General features: G+C 42.2%; 1 long non-coding RNA gene across 1 annotated transcript; it reads right to left on the bottom strand.

Moving 5' to 3' along the window:
* Nucleotides 1-3,381: 3,381 nt before the first annotated feature.
* LOC117197964 (uncharacterized) lies at nucleotides 3,382-6,533 on the bottom strand. The gene is made up of 3 exons (XR_007471458.1): nucleotides 6,396-6,533; nucleotides 5,144-5,261; nucleotides 3,382-4,490 (listed from the first exon to the last, which is right to left on the bottom strand). It is a non-coding gene; the product is annotated as an uncharacterized LOC117197964 (long non-coding RNA).
* Nucleotides 6,534-7,827: the final 1,294 nt, after the last annotated feature.

Raw genomic sequence — 7,827 nt, 5'->3', positions numbered from 1 at the left:
TAAGTGAAAAGAGAATTTGAAGAAAGTGTGTGATATAATACTATATATGTTAAGAAAACTACATATTTTTGTCTGTGAAAATATGTATAAAACGATAAACATTAAACTGATAACCCTTGAGGAGGAGGGCCAGGATTAGAAGTAAAATCCAGGACAGTGGTGTCAAAGGGGGCTTTGACTTTGCGTGTGGTTTGCAATATTTCAGAATGGAAAGTTAAAAACAGTACATTCATGTATTCATATAATCACTAAAAAAAGAAGGTAGAAATTATGAGAGAGAAATCAGAGACAGCAGGATAGATCCAAGAGCACCGATCTATTTGCTCACAGGAGCAGGGCTGAGCCGGTGCCTGTGAGGGTCCTCAGAGAGGAGGGGCGGCGCTCAAGTCTCCTGGCCCTACCTGGGCCGCGACCAGCATCTTGCTCTGCAGCTCCCCTGCTCCACCAGGAGCAAAGATGCAGGTTTCCCTGCATCGACCGGCATCTGCACTCCCTTGGAGTGCTGCCCCCCTGCCGCTGGCTTCAGAGAGGATATGGGGGCACGCAAAGACTGCCCTCTGTTTTACTGGACCGCGAATCAGACACACCAGCCTGTCTCAAGTGCTCCTCGGTTCAGCAAAGGCCAGATTCCTGACGGCTTGAGGTTCATGAAGCAGAAACACAGCATAGGAAAGCACACCTGCCAAAAGTAATGCTGAAGACTAAGAGTAGAAGGGAAATCCTTTTCCTGAATGCCTCATGGGCACACCTTGCCTTTCACCTGGTCCCCTATCGCCCAGGGAGAAAGAGAGTCTTTCCATACCTCCCTCCTGCACTGAGTCTCCGGCCCACCCAAATCGTTTCCAGGACTGTCCCCAAGGCCACCCTTTGTGACCCTGCATCTGCCACCTTTGTAATAATTGACAGGAGGAAATCTCACAATCCTCAGGACATAAAGGAGTCCACCCCTAACCCATGGGACCTTGATGTAGGGCCTGGGGTCCCTGGGACAATTCTTTGGAACACCACTACTCACTTCCATGCATCTCCCCCAGACTGTGGGCTTCTGTTCACCACATCTGAGAGGATGCCTCCTGCTGGGCCAGGGAGGATAGACGGGCTGAGTGGGTTCCAGTCCTCTTGGCCTGGTCCCCACCAGGACCTGCACGGGGTGAAGAGAAATTGCTTCTTCCAGTGCAAGATTAGATGCACAGGGCCCACGACCACACCCAAGTGCACACACACACTACCTCCTACACAGACTCACTTGCACAAGCCACACACTATACGCACCACAGGTGCTACACATGTCCAGTAAACCAGACACGTACATTATACACTAACACACACACACAAGACACATGCCACACACCTATCACACACACCACCGCAGACGTGCTACGTATACCTATCACACTATACACACACACCAGACACAAAGTACTTTACACACAAATACCCACAACATACACATACTACATCACACATGTATTACACCACATATGCACTCACACACATACACACACCACGTACACATATGCCAAACACATCAAACGCAGTACTCTAGGCATGTGGAACACACATCACAGGTGCCCACACACAACTTGCTCTATTGATAAGCATCACATGTCACAGATCACATAAACTACACACAACTCAAACAAATACAGAAATACCTTGCCACACAGAAATGCCACACACGCCATACCCGTTACAGGCATTTACACAGCACACACACAGACACCACAAACGCACCACACATCTACACACATGCACTGCATACACATATCACACACGTATACAAACCGTATGCACACCAGAAAGTACACACACCAAGCACCCAACACATACCACAGACACCACCAACACATTCACATGCACATAGCACACACACTTCTAAAAACAAGTAGCTTTCATAAATAGCTCAGTCTACATGCACATCAATTAAAAGAACAAGACAGTTCTAAAAGAAACACAGTATTGGAATGTGTTCACCCCCTTTTACGTTATCATGTGTTTAGCTCATCGTTTTTCATTCCCAAATAGGTTCTCTGTGACAAAGGCAAAGCCACACTGAACTAATTTTCCCTCAAACAAGGGCAAATTCAAACTTCTCGCCAGCTGCCTTGCCAACTGTGGGACATCCAGATCTGATATGGGAAGAAGGGAGGGAGAGAAATACAAGATGTCTTTCTCTTCTAAAGCCTGTTTCATGGAAACGATTTCATTTTTTACAATTACAGTGAAATATAACATCAAGGTTGTTTTCGTGTAATGTTTTGTTTTACAAAACTGGATTGTACAGTTACAAACTGAATTGTAACCACTGGAAAATATAAATTGGATCTATAACTTGCCAAATTCTGAACAAGCAAAAGGAAAAAAATATTATTGGGTCAACACACTGAAAGTAAAGAAGATAAAACAGAAATACTAGAGACAAGATAAATATAGAAGATGAAATAAGAATATGACCCAACTGATCAGTTATCAGAATACATTCAAAAAATAAGTAAGCTAAACTTCCCTACTGCCCAAGTAGCTCAGAGTGCTTCAAAAGGCAAAACCTAGATGTTCCTAAAGAGAAATGAACAGAAAGATTGATACTTTGACACTTAGGAGATAGGTAAGGATCTAGCAGACATATTTTATATAGGAAAAAAGTATAAAAATAGTAAATGGGGAAAATTATGTTTATTGATAAAATATACAATCAAAAATTAAGACATTGTGGTCATGAAATTTGCATTTGAAATACTGGTTTCAGAAGAAACTATGCAAAATGTAAAACATGTAAGGAAATGAATGTTTGGTATCAAAAAGTTTTAACACATTGCACAGAATTTTGCAGATCAAGGGACTTCCCTGGTGGCACAGTGGTTAAGAATCCACCTGCCAATGCAGGGGACACGGATTCGAGCCCTGGTCTGGGAAGATCACACATGCTGCGGAGCAACTAAGCCCATGCGCCACAACTACTGAGTCTGCACTCTAGAGCCTGCGAGCCACAACTACTGAGCCCACATGCCACAACTACTGAAGTCCGCGCACCTAGAGCCCATGCTCTGCAACAAGAGAAGCCACTGCAATGAGAAGCCCATGCACCGCAACGAAGAGTAGCCATGCTCGCTGCAACTAGAGAAAGCCTGCACGCAGCAATGAGGACCCAATGCAGCCGTAAACAAACAAACAAAAACATACATAAATAACTATTAAAAAAAGGAATTTTGCAGATCAAGGAGGTAAAAAATAAAGACATAGAGGGACTGATAGTATAATTAACAAACTTGCCATACTAGCTACAGAGGAAATTTTTATAAGCCACAAAGAGATAAAGCACATTCTTTAAAAATATTAACATGTTAATGAAATATTTATACATAATGATCATGAACTAGGCCCAAAAGCTTTCGTAAGTTCTACTTTAAATAAAGTAGAAATTTTCAAGCCTTATTCTTTGACCACAGTGTAATAAAATTAGAAAGTAATGGCCAAAAAAATATCAGTATTTAATCACATGGAAATTGTAAAACTACTCTTTCTACCAAAGAACCCCAACCCCAAGAAGGGAGGGCTTTTAAAAATGCAAATTACTGTCCACCCTCCTTCAGATTCCATATAAATAATACAAGTCACAGATGATTTTATCAGACCTTGATGAGATACTTAAATGTAATGCTATTTTAAAGATTCCAAAACATAGAATTTTTTTAAAATTGTCTTAACTGGTTATATAAGGCTAGCATCACATTGAAGCCTGAACTTAATAAAAATAAAAAGCATCTATAGAAAAAATGCACTTATGAATATAGATATAACATTTATTAATGAGATATTTTCACATTAAACCTGGGAACACATTCAAATAACAAAGTAACATGAACTAGCCAGATTTATTCCAAGGAATATGGGAATAGTTTATCAGCATGAAGTATGTTAATATAATTTATATTTTAAAAATTATATTTGCTAAAGGAGAAAATCCACCCCCCAATCTCATTTATTGCTTAAGTGACAGATAATAACTGCTATTGATAATAATTCAATAACTGCTCCTGTGTTCTCCCCACATTATGGACAATATTTGTCAGAAATACCCTGCCTGTGTTATACTTAGTTGTGAGACAGAGGGATCTGTGGGTAAAGTAAAATAAGGATGTCCCCACTCGGTATTATGTCTCAGCATTGCTGTGGAGCCACATTTTAGCTACTCCCAGAAGGAAGGAGACATAAATAAATTACATAAATATTGGAAAGGAAGAAACAAAATGTTTATTATATTTAATGAGACTATCATAATTCTCTGTAATCTGCAAATATAACAAAATGCCAGTCAACATCCCAACAGTGTGTATGTATATTCCAGAGTTTTTACCTGGAAGCAACAAAAGTGCTGAGTCAGAGAGGTTCCCCTAACAGGTGTCACCATCTCTCATCATGATGTGATGCCCACAAGAAGTGCCACAGAAGCACATGGGACGAGGTACATGTGTAAAGATGTCTCTTTAAATCTATGGAAAAAGGAAGGATTAGCCAGGGAACGTGTTGTGACAGGCTACTAATCATTTCAGGGGAAAATAGTGTTAAATTCATACCTCAGACTGAAATGAATTCCAGATGGGCTAAATATTTTAAAGTTAAAAAAAAAAAAAAGGAGAAACCATAAAGGCAATAGAAGAAAATATAGAGTGAAAAGTTGTATGAAAATTTAGATTGCGAAAGTTCTTTCTAAGCACGTAACCAAAATCTGACATATTCTAAGGAAAAGATTAATACATGTTAATACATAAAAATTTAAACTGTGCTTTGAAATAAAACAACCATCTGCCAGATATAAAGTTAAGAGATAAGGAAAATTTGTAAGAGGGTGTGGGCAGGAAAGGACTTGTCAAATGCGTATAAAAGGATTAATATAGCTATTATATAAAAAGGTCTTATAAAACATTAAGAAAAAGGTAAACAACTGTTTTTAAAAGCAGAGAGAATACAAAAAGGCAATTCAGATAGAATATAATGAAATGCAAATGATCAATAAATGTGAAAAAGCCTTAGTGAGATATTTATAGCCCCAAATCAGCATAGATTTAAAAAGATCTTAAATGTTAACAAGGACCATAGCTGTTCGTGCTCATAAACTGCTGCTAGAAATAGTGTTACAACCTACCTGCAGGGCAAGGGCAGGAATTCAAAGCACACTCCTGCTGACGCTAGGGACTCCAGCTTCAGGAGCCTGTTCTAAAGAAATAATTCAGGGACCCATCATGATGCTTTTTTTAATTTGACTAAAAAAGAAAAGGACAAATTTTAAATGTCTATCGATACAGTATTAAGGAAATTGTGTAACCTCTGTTCTACAAAATATTATAAAGAAATTGACATATGATCTATATTTGCTAACATAAAGACCTACCCATAATGGCTATTAAGTAAAAAATATGATTAAAGAATAGTATGGGGCTTCCCTGGTGGCGCAGTGGTTAAGAGTCCGCCTGCCGATGCAGAGGACACGGGTTCGTGCCCCGGTCCAGGAAGATCCCACATGCCGCGGAGCGGCTGGGCCCGTGAGCCATGGCCGCTGAGCCTGTGTGTCCGGAGCCTGTGCTCCGCAACAGGAGAGGCCACAACAGTGAGAGGCCCGCGTACCGCAAAAAAAAAGAGAATAGTATGTATAATAGAACAAAAATAGGATGTGTGTGGGTCTGTCTAGAAAAGCATGACCCCAAATATCTCCAGTGTTTAAGTGATCGGACACACTCCTATTGATTTTAGGAAACACTCGTGTAATATGAAATGAGAAGACAAATTGGTTATAGAATATCATCTCTAGCCCCTCACAGCCTCAAAATTCTCTCTCTATATACAACATGGATTTTAAAATTGCAAGAAAAATCACTAAAATATTAACTGAATTTTTTGCTGCATGGTATGGTTTAGAAAAAGTGTTGTTTCCTCCTTTGAAATTTGTCTGTATTTCCTCAGTTTTCCAAGGTGGGCACGTGCCATAATCCAAGGAAAATGTTAGAACACAGGGAGAAGGGAGAGAGCAGAGAGTCAGGGTGGGTCTTTCTTGGCACCAGTACAGGCGGCCATCCCCCACAGTCCAACTCCGGGTCGGGAGTCTGGAGCAAAGAGGGCAGGTGCACTGAGCCTGCACAGGCTGGCACAGATCTGATGGCCCAGGCCAGGAATGCATATGCCGGGAGAACTGACCCAAACTTTGGATCTTTTCCCAGAGAAGCGCTGGTACCTAGGAGAGAATTCGTGTTAACAATCCGACTCTGAAAGGCCCGGCTCCCGTAGAGATGTGAGCGCTCAGGGTAAAAGCTTTCAGCTGATGACTACCGAGGTGTCTTTAATCCATCCTCAAAGATGACTTTCTGTGCCACATTACACAATGGAGAATTAAAATTCCTTACTGAGATGTCGTGGACACAGGCTCTGCTCATATGGTGGGGCTTTGCTAAAGTCATTTCTCTCCATGGTCCACCCTTGGATGTCTACTCCCCAGCTCCGGGATGGGTGGCAGGCAGAGTTCTTCCTGAGTGAGAGGCTATCGGCAGGCCTGTCTGCCCCCGCAGCTGCTTGCCCACTTCCTTCCATGAACACATGCCTGCCTGACCTCACCTGCCTGAGTCTGTCTGGAGTTCCTGGAAGATTCCTGGTGTTGGGTAAAATAAGGCCATTCAACCTTGCCAGAGGTAAAGAGAGTAAGTAATGTAGAGATACGTTTGGACGTGAAGGAACTCATCGAGAAGCAGAGTTCTTGAGTCCCCACGCTGTTCCCATGGCATGTGGTGTAACGTCTGTCTCGGCATTTTAACTGCAGGCTGTGGATCCTTGTGTAGATAGCGTGTCCCCAGACACACCGAGTTCCTGGGTGGCAGGGGCTTTCTGTGCAGCACAGCCCCCTGCACACAGCTTCATTCATCTTTTGAGCCTAAACTTGTCCATTGAGTGAATGAATATATAAATACATAAACAAATAAAGAGAGGTGCTTTTAGATCTAGAGATTCCAATGCAAATCGATTATTACTGTTCCTGTTGTTATTACTGGCTCACCTCAGCAGATATTTATCTGGTTACTTTTTGCTTGAACAGAAGATGCCTAATTACCAGAAACTAAATGATTCAGCACTGGGCCAGACTTATTGACAGACATGCCCTCGGACTTGAGCCTATGATCTGTTCCCCGGAATTCCGTGTGGTCAATGGTTCTGATTCTCCAGAACTGGTTTACTGACTTGTACTTCTTTGCTTGAGATGCAGCTAAACTGACTGCCCATTATTATTGGAGTTAAGATCCCTGTGGCCAGGGTCTTTTGGGTTATGATGGTCATGATGACACTAGGAATGTGTATGTGTGTTTGCATTCTATCCTAGAGAAAGAGCAGCAAACGAGTGGCCAAGTCACTCAAGCCACCTGCTTCCAGCTTCCCTGGACCTAATTAATCTCCTGGTGTCAGCAATCTGTTGGCCCTGAGCCGTCTGCAGGGGAGGCTGGGGCCAGCTCAGTGAACCAGGCAGAGTGGGAAGCCAAGAGCCAGCACAGGAAGTCAAGACTTGAATAATGAAGAGGAGTCAAGTTGAGAGCCTGCAGTGGTCCTAGACCTTTGGGCAGAGTGGCAAGTGGCAAGTGGGTGGTGATCCTTGAGAGAAGAACCAATCCCAAGATTTTTAGCAGCCCCAAGGAGGAAATATTAAGGTCTATGCCAAAGGAGGCCAAGACAGCATCAAAGTTTAAGACAGGATATCAGGGAATCTTTGCAGGAGGTGGGGAGCAGCAGCTGTGGAGATGCTCAGTGCTTCCATCTGAGGGCGCTGCAGGTCCTTCTAGATGAAAGCACTCA

This window comes from Orcinus orca, chromosome 14, assembly GCF_937001465.1.
Source record: "Orcinus orca chromosome 14, mOrcOrc1.1, whole genome shotgun sequence".
NCBI classification, from domain to species: Eukaryota; Metazoa; Chordata; class Mammalia; order Artiodactyla; family Delphinidae; genus Orcinus; species Orcinus orca.
This window is presented reverse-complemented; position numbering and strand designations above follow the sequence as displayed.